At 42.9% G+C, this 12,290-nt stretch overlaps 1 protein-coding gene across 4 annotated transcripts in view; it reads left to right on the plus strand.

Moving 5' to 3' along the window:
• The window catches only part of THADA (THADA armadillo repeat containing), a 319,486-nt gene that overhangs the window by 173,468 nt on the left and 133,728 nt on the right, over window positions 1–12,290 (plus strand). The window lies entirely within an intron of this gene.

The following is a 12,290-nucleotide window of genomic DNA, read 5'->3' on the forward strand; positions in this document are numbered from 1 at the left end:
TTTTGTTTTTTGTTTTTTTTTTTATTAAGTTTTTTATTTTGATGACAGCATAGTGAACATACAGTGTTGTATCTTCATTTTTGAAATGAGGATAACAGTAATATGTAGGGATTTTGCTAGGGGTTTTGTGAAGATTAAATGAATTAAAGCATATAAAGTGCTTAGAATAGTACCTGGTACCTAGCGTGATATATGGCTAGTATTGTTATAGTTTTAATGAGCCTGTGCTATAATGAGAACTAATATTTTTAGTAACTGATTCCCTCTAAGTGAGAATGAATGCAAGATAGACCTATCTTCATGCCTTCCTTTCTTGGCTGTTACATACAGTCAACAAGTATTTATTACATGCCTCTCACACAGCACTGTGTCCCTCAGAACAGTGACTAAGTCAGTGCTAGCGTGTGAATCAAAGACAGAATAAGACCTGAGAATGGACAGTCACAATGTAGTGTCCTAAGGGCCAGGGGAGCACATAGCAGGGACACTGGACCGGTTTTGAGGGAATCCAAGGAAAGCTTCCCAGAGAAAGTGACATCGAAGTAAAGGCAGAAAAGGCCAAACAAAGGGTGGAGGGAGGGCCCCCCCACGCAGAGAGAACGGCCTATAGTGGGGCTCGGGGCGGCGAGAAGTGAGCCTGTCTGGGCACTGCAGGCTTGGCTGGGACGAAGTTCTCATCGGCAGGTCCCAGACTGGTGTCAGGACCTCTTTACCCTCTGAAAAGTTACTGAGGATTCCAAAAAACTTTTGTCTCTCGATATCTAATTAGAAACTAAGACAGAAAAGCTTAAAACACAAGAACACACAAGCACGCACTCCATCAGTCGTCCCTAGAACGACAACACCATCGCACACCTTGTAGCGCCCGGCAAACCCCACCAGCGAATGCCATCTGTGGGGAAGCAGGGTCCAGGGGGAGAGGAATGTCCTAGTGACAGTTTGCAGACCTCCTGAGAAGACCGTGCGACCCCCGAGCGCCCCAGAGCAGATCGTCTGGTCTGTGTTGCAAATATTTGGTGGGGGGGCGGGGGAGGTCTTTGGCCGTCTCTTCAGTGCAGTCTCTCGAGCACTCATCTCCCTTGGTCCTCACCGTCTCTCAGTGGTGACGGGAGGGCTGGAGAGTTATTACCTTGGTTTTAAACGTGGGACCCTGAGGCCCCTATGAGTTAGCTTTGGTCCGACGCTATGTTGAAGGGAAGGAGCTGGCGATAACAAGTAATGAAGAACATGCTTTTCAAAAATGGCTGGATTCGGCGCCTGAGTTAGAGGCAGGGGCTCAGATTGTCCAGTGGGGGGCTGGAGGGGGGGTGCGGCCAGCCATCAGATCTTCTTTACGGCAGGTCCACTCTCGGCTCCATTTTGTCAGAAGTCATGAGGCAGGAATGGCTCCTTCGGCGGGCTTGCCCCCTGTGTGGATGGGCCTCCCAACCCCATTTCCCACACACAACGTGACAGGTCTGGCTGGGTCTCACTGGTCTGCCCAGCAACAAAGCATGGTCTTCGGCTCTGTCTCAGGCTGCCTTTGATAGCTCCCATCTGCTTTTTCTGTGACTTAAGCGTGAAACACTGTGGAAAGGTAAAAGCCTTGTAAGCACAGCTTGGCTGTGGCTATTTTATTGCTTTTGTCCCTGGGTGTTGGGATTTGAAGGACAATGTTTTATTGAAAACAAAACAAAATAATATGGGTGTTGGGTATCGTGTTCACGTGTGTCAGATGGATCCCTGTCTTTACCAAGATTGGTTTATACCCTGGTTGGGAAAAGGAAGTCAAAGGCATGTGAAAATCTATCTGCCGTGTCCATTTGGGTGTCTCATCCGTGTTGTTGTAGTAGCTCTGTTTCACTCTGTTGTTCTTTGTGGGGAAAACACAAGGGGTTAAGATGGGGAGGGTTCTTTTTCTCTTCCTTCCCACAGCTTATGGATTCCTTCCCCACATAAAGCTACCTTTGAAATCGGTAAAAGGCCTGGAAAAGAGGTGTTAGGGATCGAAAGGCATGAGAATCTCCATGGGACTTTCAGAGCCAGCTAAGTAAATATAAAATTGTTATTCCCTTTCAGAGGGAGGAAGTCATTTTGTAATCAGAAAACAAATCCTTCCACAGAACATTTTCTTGAATTACACATTTTGGCTTCTTTGAAAAATGTTTACATAAATATATCAAACCTCGGAATGTTTCTATAGGATACCTTGAAAATGAGAAATACGCTGAGCTCTGAATTTTCTGAGGCGCTGGAAGAAAGATTCAAATTATAGGACACGCGTAAAAAGAAAACATACGAGAATCGTTGCTTAATCATTTTAAAAACCAGAGGTTCCTAATTGCAATGTTGACATGGATGGAAGTAACACACATGAGAAAAGGTGAGATTATGCAGCCGGTTCGTAAGAGCTGATGGTAAATGACATTAAATCTCCATAAAGGCCAGATAAGAGCCATGGACATTACCTCATTTGGGAACAACACTGCCTGTCAGGGCCACCCTGCTTTTTAAGTAGAATTAACCGTCTGTTTTTCTTGCCAGAATTCTTCATGTTGGGGCCTTAACATTATTACTAGGTTACTTATCACTCCTGAGAAATCATATTGGCATTCGAACAGTTCTCTTGTGTTGAAGAAGAGTTTGGGCCAACATTACAAGGCAGGACTTATTCTGATTCTTGGGTACTTAACTCACATGTTGGTGTCCCATAAGGAAATATATACCATTTGAAATGGAACTTTGAATTTTGAGTTATTTTCATTTTCTTTTTCTTTTTGAAGTTGATTTATTTATTTTGAGAGAGAGAGAGCGAGAGAGAGCACATGTTTGTGTGTGCGCGAGCTGGGGAGGGGCAGAGAGAGAGAGGAAGAGACAATCCCAAGCAGGCTCCGAGACAGCGTGGAGCCCCGACTCGAGGCTCGATCCCATGAACTGTGAGCTCATGACCTGAGCCGAAATCAAGAGTTGGACGCTTAACCAACTGAGGCACCCAGGCACCCTGATATTTCTTCATTTCTATTTTGGTTCTTTTTCTCATGATCTGAACATATATGAGGTGGTCCCTACTCTTTCTTTACCTAAGCTCTCTTATATGAGCAAGGTGAAAAGACCGCTGAGGTAATTCAGCTTTTGTTGAAGCAGAAGAACCACTTCTGCATTTATCTGAACATTCTGGGCAAAGGTATTCTTTTTTCTTCAATTAATCCAGATAATCCTCATAGTTCTAAACATCCCTTTGCTGGTATTAAATTTTCTCAGCTTTTAGGAGCAAGATCTGTTGAACACCTTGTTTAATTCTCTTATTCCTCCATCCCCTCGCCCTACCCAAATTTGAAGTCTTGATTTTTGCACTTTGAGAATCCTGGGTCACTTTTCTGGCTGTGGAGCTGAGTGGCAGCATTGCACTCTTGGGTTGACATGAAATATTAGCCAGGGATGGATCTCAGACAGCCTAAGCCCGCACATTTGGTGGGTTTGCTGTAAGAGAAGTAAAATGAATGTTTTGAGCACCTCCTGTATACTGCATAAAATGCGTATGTGATTTCATTAATACTCTGAGCAATCCTGCAAGGTGTTTAGAAAGTGCTACCTCCTGAAAGTTGACACGAATAACAACTTTTTATGTGTAGGGAAACCAGACAAAAAATCCAGCTTTGCTTTGTTTGTAATCCCTTGTCCCTGAGCCCTGAACATCTGATTTGATGTAAGAAACACAGTAAGTCCTTCGGTATTACAGAGACAGCGGGGGCACCTGGATGGCTCAGTTGGTTAAGTGTCTGACTCGATTTCAGCACAGGTTGTGATCCCAGGGTCATGGGATGGAGCCCCGAGTTGGGCTTTGTGCTGAGCACTGAGCGTGGAGCCTGCTCAAGATTTATTCTCTCTCTCAGTCTCTCTCTCTCTCTCTCAAAAAAAAAAAAAATACAGAGGGACAGAGGAAGCCAGTGAAACCCTGAGAGGCTACAACCAACTAGTAAGGCATTTGTGTTTCAGTATAGTTGACACACAGTGTTACATTAGTCTCGGGTGTACAGCATAGTGATACATAGCGTCCGACTCTGCACCTGATGCTGTGCTCACCACGGTGTAGCCACCATCTGTCCCATTACATCACTGTTACAGTGTCATTGACCATTCCTTATGCTGTGGCTTTTATTCCTGTGACTTAGTCATCCCATAACTGGAAGCCTGTATCTCCCGCTCCCCTTCACCCACTGTGCCCCTCCCCCACCCTCCTCTCTGGCAGCCACCAGTCTGTTCTCTGTGTTTACAAGTCTGATGCTGCTTTTTGTTCGTTCTTCCATCTGTGGGTTTTGTTTGTTTCTTAGATTCCACTTAAGAGTGAAATCTTTTGGTTTTGCACCTTCCCTCCCTCCACTCATCTTTTCCTCATTATTTGGTGCCTCTTTGGTGTCTCATTTAATAGTCTTAAATACATTAAAGCCTAAAAATACAGAATCCTCCATTGGGACCTAGGTTCTAGCCAAGCTTGAAGTCGCCATACCTTCTGTCATCCTTAAAGGCTGTGAGACAAAAGTCTTAGACATGGACACCCACAGGAATTGTGGGTTCTAAGCCTGGGAGCTGCAGGGACCATGAAAAAGCAATCAGGATTGAATTCAATTCATCAGACTCAGCGGTGTGCTTACCGAGTTCTAGGCACAGGTGAAGACCTGAGTTTGCTTTTCTTACCTCCCAGTGTAGGGAGCTATTGGTTAGAAGCCAAGTGAGCGGGCCAAACCCTCAGACACCAGGAAGCATATGAGTAACAGAAATGAAGACGAGGCAAAAGAGAGAGCCGCCAGATACGGCAACAGGCATGAAGGGAGACTGAGACTAAGATAGCACTCTGCTTAGTCTAGAACACTCTGCGTTAGGCCTCGAGTTGGGATCGTTATGGGTGTGGGAACAGCTGTGCAGGGATGGGCAAGACAGCAGGAGGGCAAAAATAGAGGCGGGTCTTGGCATTACCTTTGTGAAAAAGAAAAGCAGAAAACCAGGGAGAGAAATCAAGGTAGGTCAGCTCAGCCAGCCACTTCCCTGAGGAATCGCTGTTCAGGAAACAGGGATAACACCAACCATCCTCGATTCTCTGCCGCGGAGAGAAGTAGTGGAAACAGACAAAACCAGTGACAGAGATGGTTTTAAGTCTGAATTCTCTCAGTGTTTTCTAGATACAAAGAAATGAATGTTTTTAGAAAAAAAGTGTATTTTTTATGAAGTGTTGTACTGAAAACTTAGAATCAACTTTAAAAGAATGGTCCGTTCCATCTTTTCAAAACGTGACCATAAGATAGCACTTTATGCTGGAGAAATGATATCTTTTTCGTAGTTCTTAAAAGTACAAAAATGTAAAACATAAAGCAGAATCCTCAAGCTGCCTAGAAATAGAACATTACTTGCTAGATTCCATTTGGTGACTTTAAGGTTGGCTGGTCTCCATTGTCTGTTTTATGCAGAGAAAATAAAATTTCAGAATGGAAAGTAAAAACAAAAGCATGAAAATATGCTGATGTTGTAAGTTATAAATGGATTGCTGGTCAGTGTGCTTTTTCTCTGGAGTGAGTCATAAAGAAAATGCTCGCTTTGGTCACTCGTGGCCAGACTCCTTCTCTCTGAGGCCTGGCCTTCGTCTGGAACAATCTACGTTGTGAGGAAGGTCTCCAGTCCGAGAAGGGCTAAGGCCGAGCCTCTCCAATGCTGTGCTTGTAGACGCGCCAAGTATTGATTGATTCCTTCAGCCCCCAGCTAGTCTGAGTGGGGCCTGGCGGGGCTGGGGGCTTCAGGCCGTCACCTGCAGCTGGGGAGCAGTCGCATCTGTTTGTCCCAGAGTGCCAAAGAGAGATTATTTTCTGTATGTGCCTTGATGTGAAAAGGATTGGGAAGCACTTTAATTTGAAAAAAAAGAAAAGAAAGAAAAGAAAAACTAAACCTTGTTAAATCTTACCTTTTGGCAATATATTCCTTTCTGGATATAAGCCCAGAAAAGTCATTTTTAATTAAAATGCTACTTTTGAAGATGAATTAATCCTTTCCTTATAAGTATCGAAAGGCTGTTATTTGGTACGTGTTCCTTAGGGAGCTTTCCCTGGGTGTAGGAGACAGCTCTTCGTTGCCAGGTCTGGAGCATTGATGGTAGTGCACTGTCATTGTCACCAGCCAAAGTGTTACTGCTATGTTGTGGTGCTCTGAACTCAGAGTGTTTGGAATTTATAGATTTATCAGAAGATGTGTTACTGTCTGGGATAGAGTGAGGGAACTGATACTGTAAAGAGTATATTTTATATACACACACCAATTACTGAGTCCATATATATTGGGCATGTGTGTGTGTTGAGTGTGTGTGTGTGTGTGTGTGTGTGTGTGTGTGTGTGGAGTGCCTTTGGAGGCTCTTCTGCATGATGAGTATGACTCCCATTGTACTGATGAGAAGACTGAGGACGACAAGGGTTATGAGATATGACTAAAGTTATGCAGGGATAAATTAGAAAACGCAGAGCCAGGATTCAAAGCTTTCAAGCTCGTGTGGCTAACCGCCAGGCTGTACCACTTCTCAGGATGAGGGAAAGAACATTCTCAGGCTAGAGTGACTCTCTCTGACGCCTTCAGGGTGTGGAGTGAAATGGAAGTCGACATCGTCTACTTTATGTGCGTTCTGTTGATTGAGTACCAACTACATGCCAAGCGCTGTTCTAGGTACTTGGAATACATCAGAAAACAAAGGGTCCTTGCACGCAGAGATCTCTGCTCTCACAGACCTTGCAGCCTAGAGGCAGGGAGACAAGAGTAAGTGCTACTGTAATAGAACGTATTCTAACTTCTTATAAGAAATAAATTGTATCATTTATTGGAAGATAATAATTTTGTGTACAGAAAGAACAAGCAAAGTAGGATAAGGGAACCAGGAGTTGGTACGAGGGCAGATGACAGTATCAAAGGAGGTATCAGAATAGTTGTTGCAAAGGTGACATGTTAGCAAGTCCCGTTAAGAGACCAGGGAAAACAACTTCTTTTTTTTTTTAATGAAGAGTAAACCTCTTTTCTTCTGAAATTGGGTTTGTTACACATGTCTGTATGTTTAAGATTACCTTTAACTATAAAGAAGTGCTAACAGAGTAGGCAGAAAGTAGGCCTAGAAGGGCACTATTATTTTAGAAACTGGAATGCTGTATAAAGTCCCCATGCTGTACATGCAGATTACCGGGGACTGTGTGAAGCCATTTCCCTATACAAGCAAGGCAGTCTGTCTCCATTCCCATGAGCTTAAGGAAAGAGGAAAGGATCTATTTTCCAGGGTGATCTTTCCTTCACCTCTCTGTACTTGGGCCCTAGAGATGTGAAGTAAATATAGAGAATGTTTACTTACTCGTTTATTTAGCAAATACTTATTGAGTGGTGATTAAGTACATAGTACTGTGCCAGGTGCCATGGAAGATACAAAGAAAAGTTAATATGTAACATGTTCTTTGCTCTCAAGAGGCTTATGCACCACTGTGTTGGAAAAGAAGCCGTCCATACGGCACACCATTACACAGAAATACATGGCTGTGTGGTGTGCCAGGCAAGGGACTGAGAACACGCGTTTGAGAGAAGAGCTCAGGGAAAGCTTTGTGGGGACAGCGGGGATTAGGATAAACCTTTAAACAGTTTTCTGTTGTTGACAGGGCCTTGATGTGAGCCGAGGCTGGGGTGGGGCATGCAGAAGGTGTCTGTGACAGTGGGTTAGCCTGTCGGGTCCTGGAGTGTGATGGAGACGTGGGCGCAGGTCAGCGGCACATGGGAGACCACAAACGCCAGGCCAAGCCCTCATACCGTGTAGGCCATGGCCTTCCAAGCGAAGTGTGGAAGCATAGGTTGGCATGGTTTTTTTCTCTCTTATCCCTTTGACTACTATTTTATAGCAGATGTGTAATAATATACATATCAATCAAGTAGTATATAATTTCAAAATAAATAAGTATATAAAAGCCAGGAGCATGTGCTCAAAGAGGTTATTCCACGTAAGGAGGAGCTCAGACTCTGGAGCCAGCTTGTGTCCGTGTAGATCCTCGCTCTGCTGCTTACTAGCCGTGTTATTTTGGGTGAGTTGATATGTTATTTTGGGTGAGTTGATATCTGTACCTCCACACCTTCCTCGGTAAACGAGAAGGTTCATAGGTTGATGGTGGGGATTAAATGAATTCGTACAGGAGTAGCGCTCAGCATGGTCTCTGGCGTACAGTAGGTGCTCAGTAAGTGTTAGTACTACTCCCACTTAAAAACATTTTTTAATGTTTTTATTTATTTTTGAGAGCAAGAGAGTGAGCGCAAGCAGGGGAGGGGCAGAGAGAGAGGGGGACACACAGAATCCGAAGCAGGCTCCAGGCTCTGAGCTGGCAGCACAGAGCCCCACCCGGGGCTTGAGCTCACGAACCATGAGATTGTGACCTGAGCCGAAGTCAGACCTTAACCAACTGAGCCACCCAGGCGCCCCCGTACTATTTGTACTTGGTGCTACTGCCGCCGCCACTATCCCAGCCACCCTCAAAAGGGGTTTATGATCCAAAAATGCGAAGACCCGTGGTACAGATGATGAGTGAAAGATTTTGCACTCAGAAAAGCCATGTTTTAGAAAAGTGGATGTTGTGCATTGTAATAATGCTATTAAATGTGAGGATTCCTGTTGATCTGTGTGCACATGAGAAAAATAAGTCAAGTTTCAGCAGTTTTGACTTCATGTGTTTGCTTGCTTCACAAAGAGGTCCCTTTGGTCAGTTGGTGTTCTCTGCCTTCCTGTAGATCATATTAAAGATCATAAGAGCTAAGATTAGTTCTGATTTTTGAGGGTCGAGTTCCTGCCTATTGGGCTGTTACTCCTTGCACCTGTTTTGTTTTGAATTACAGCCCCTCCCGCAGACCCCATCACAAACCTGATGAGTCAGGAAAGGAACACCGTCACATTGTCCCAGACAAAGGAGGCTTTCATCATCTGGAGGGGAAAATTTGAAGTTCATAAAGTGAAAGGGGGATATGGGATCCTCCTAGATAGATTAATCTAGCGCTTTTCCAAGTTCATTTTTCATCTTGGAAGACAAACTTTCCATCCTCTCCCAGCCTTATTGTTGGGGGCTTTTTATGACTAAAGATAATTCTGAATGTACTTTAAAAACACAGCGCAGCAAAACATCGCACTGCGGGCACACTGGCAGGCTCCCATCATTTCCCAGAATTTCTGTAAAATATCTGATGGTATGTCGTCCGGTTATGGGATGCGATTTATTTGGTCGGTCTCCGTCCCATGAAAATAGCATTATATGTTGTTTGCTTTCAGCTCTGCCAGTGAAACACTAATACCTTATCGTTTTTATTGTGGAAGCATTTTTGAGATTGCAGAGCACATGTACTTGTTTCATTGCCCTGGGATTTATTTAGAGCATCCAGCATATTTCAGTTACTGCGGACTAAGTTGGCTGTTCAAAAGCACTGTGGTTGAGGATAGCCAGACAACTTGGCAGCCACTCCCGAGGCCTGAAGTAAAATCAGCTCATGGGCCTAAAGGAAAGTATAAATAAGTAATAAAATTCTTTCTATTTTAAGCCATATTATCGTTCATGACATTCTTCTATTTCCCGTACTGTGTACCTCCATCCTCTCTACCCTATGCTCCCATGGCAGGATTTATCAACAGCGGCACTGCTGACTTTGGGGGCCTGGTAATTGTCTGTTGTGGGGACTGTGCTGTGCATTGTCATATGTTTGGTAGCATCTCCTTGACAGACGCCTATAGTACCCACCCTCCCAGCTGTGACAGTAAAAATGTCTGCAAACATTTCCACCTGTTCCCTGCGTGGAGGCAAAATCGCCCAAGGTCGAGAACCTTTTTCGCACAGTACCTGTGGATTTTCTCCACCACCTTGTGTGGACACGGTGTGCTGCACTTCTTTTAAATGCCAGTGGCCATAGAAGAAACCATTCCTGACCCGTGAACAGGTTGTTGGTTGGCCCAACAGACCACAGTGAGCGGGGCATAGGAATAAGAGAAGGGGAGGAGCCCCCCAGAACTTGGGCTGGAAATCTCAAAGGAAGCACCTTTCTCCTCCCGGTCTCTCTCTCTGCTGGAAAAATGCTGTGAACGTGCACGCCAACACACTTCCCAAATCCTAGCTTTGTAGAGGTGGCTCTGCGTCCCTGTCCCAGCCTGCCTCTGATCCGCCTGCAGAACGTATAGTTGAAACATTTCTGCCTTCCCCGGACTCAGGGAGCACGATAAAATTCTAGGTTCTATTTACCTAAGGGAGCTTTGGAAAATAACATATAATTAGAATTTTCTCACTTCTGTTTTTTGAAATGTTAGTGTATTTTTATTACTGGGTACAATTGTTGCCTATTTCGTTGAGCCTCCCTGGCCCGGAGGCAACGGGCTGTGTGGAAAGATCTTCTCTAGGAACAGGTTCTGTTGCAAACTTAACCTACGACATCAAGATTTTTAATTTTGAGTTAAAAATTTAAGAGCTTTCTCTAGACCCCCATATTCAGACCTCAGAAAGGAAACTGAAGGATAAATCTAGAGGAGAGTGCCAAAAATACATAGTGAAGACAATAATTATAGTAATTGTATTCTCAAAAAGCTCTTAAAAATTGCATGTGCCTCAGGTATATCAATGTCTAGAAAGCCAGTAGTAAATTTGTAATTTGACTTTTAAAAATGTTACAACACATCAAAAATAAGAGTTTTAAAAGCATATCCTTAACACCTCTTTCCAAAAGTGTCCAATAATTCTTGTATGTGCTTCTTTGTTTAAAAGGATACAACTACAAGTATTAAAATGGAGTCGTATTTTCTGTTTTTATTAAAGGCAATGGTTGAAAACAATAAGCAAATTAGATCTTAATTGAATTTCTCTTGTTGCTGTCAATAACAAGAACTTTGTGTGCCTTCTCCTCACAGAGATATGAAGGGTTGATAATTGGAGTAAACAGTTTGCCCTTGTGAATGTTTTGGTAAATCTTTCTTTTTCTTCTGACTTTTGCATAGTTAATTTATCAGTCACCCTATTAAGTTAATTACAGATTCTGACATCAAAATATAAAGGGTGACTAAGAATACAGATCCAGGCTCATGTAAGTCCTTAGTGCAAGCATATGGACAGTGGTATGCTTTTCCCCATTGTATTAAGAAGTCCATGCAAATTGACCACTGTTGAGTTCCTGTTTCTTTTGAAATACACATTCATTGACATCCATTTCCCAAATGTCTTGTGACTTTGCAAAACTACCTTTGGACGATGAAGTCCACCAGTCATCCACAGAGGTTTTCCTGTCTAAACTGGTAAGAAGAAAAAGTCCATCTCTTACATACGTGTGTGTTTTTTTCCCCAGGTTCATTAGGAAATAGTTGACATATAACTATTGTTATATGTCATTGTATAAGTTTGTGTACAATGTAATAATGTGATATATGTATGTATTGCAAAATAATTTCCACATTAAGGTAAGTTAGCACATCCATCACCTCATATAATTATAATTTTGTTTTTGTGGTGAGGACTTTTTAAGATGTACTCTCTTAGCAATTTTCAAATATGCAATACAATACAGTATTCTTAACTGTAGTCACCATGCTCTTATATTAAATCTCCAAACCATATTTATATTGTAACTGGAAGTTTGTATCCTTTGACAACATTTACCTATTACCCTCTACCCCACAACCACTGCTCTGCTCTTTATTTCTAGGAGTTTGGGGTTTTTTTAGACTCCCTATCAGTGAGGTAATACCATATTTGCTTGCCCTGTCTGAGTTATCTTACTTAGCTTAATGCCCTCGAGGTCCATCCATGTTGTTGCAAATCGCAGGGTTTTTGTTTTTTTTTTTTTTTTTTTTTTTTTGGCTGGATAATATTCAGTGTGTTGGGGGGGACACATTTTCTTTATCCATTCATCCATCAGTGGACACTTAGAGGGGCACATACATAGCTCAGTTGATTGAGTGTCTGACTCTTGATTTTGGCTCAGGTCATGATCTTGCAGTTCATGAGTTCGAGCCCCATGTTGGCCCAGTGCAGAGCCTGCTTGAGATCTCTCTCCCTCCCTCTCTTACCGCCCTCTGAAAAATAAATTGATAAACTTAAAAAATATGGACACTTAGGTTATTTCCATGTCTTGGCTAATATAAATAATGCTGCAGTGAACATGAGGGTGCAAATATGTTTTTGAGATAGTGATTTTCTTTAGATATATTCCCAGAAGTGAAATTTCTAAATCATATGATGGTTCTATTTTTAATTTTTTAAAGTTTATTTATTTTGAGAGAAGAATAGCACAAGTGG

This window comes from Hyaena hyaena, unplaced genomic scaffold, assembly GCF_003009895.1.
Source record: "Hyaena hyaena isolate Hyena2069 unplaced genomic scaffold, ASM300989v1 scaffold_64, whole genome shotgun sequence".
Taxonomy (NCBI): domain Eukaryota; kingdom Metazoa; phylum Chordata; class Mammalia; order Carnivora; family Hyaenidae; genus Hyaena; species Hyaena hyaena.